This window comes from Myotis davidii, unplaced genomic scaffold, assembly GCF_000327345.1.
Source record: "Myotis davidii unplaced genomic scaffold, ASM32734v1 scaffold865, whole genome shotgun sequence".
Lineage (NCBI taxonomy): Eukaryota > Metazoa > Chordata > Mammalia > Chiroptera > Vespertilionidae > Myotis > Myotis davidii.
The window spans coordinates 144,922-145,465 of record NW_006296406.1 but is presented as its reverse complement, the minus strand read 5'-3'; positions in this window follow the sequence as shown (position 1 = coordinate 145,465).

Sequence of the window (544 nt, the reverse complement as noted above, 5' to 3'; positions counted from 1 at the left end):
TCCGGGCCGGATGAGAGGGCCGCTTGGCGGGTGGGGCCGGAGGGGAAGGTGGAACGAAACTGTCACACAGAAGAATCCCGTCTAGAAAATCTTCTCGCTTTCCCAGGGCCATCAGGAAACACCAACTAATTCTAAGCACAGGTCCGACGGCACGGGAGGGTTCTGGGGGCGGGGGCCGGGGTGGGGCACCAAATCACCGTCCCTGACGATGGACATGAAAGGTTTAGGGAGGCATGCTCAGAGGTGCCTCCTGCCCCGTTTAAAATGGGCTTAAGGACGTGTTCCCCGGGAAACGCCAAGTGACAGGCAGATCGAATGGGAAGATGCTCAGGTTCCCTCCGGGGCGAGCCGCGGCGTCGGGCCTGTGTTCTCGCCCTGCCGTCTAGAGGGCCGGGCCCTTCAGTTACACCCCGAGCCGTCGCGGCAAGTCTGTTAGTGACTGTTCTGTTCGCAAACTTTCCCGTCGGGACCTCCCGGCCACCTGCGACTCGATCTCCAAACCCGGTCCCGCACCCCCTCCCCAAGCGCTGCGGCGTTTCCCCTC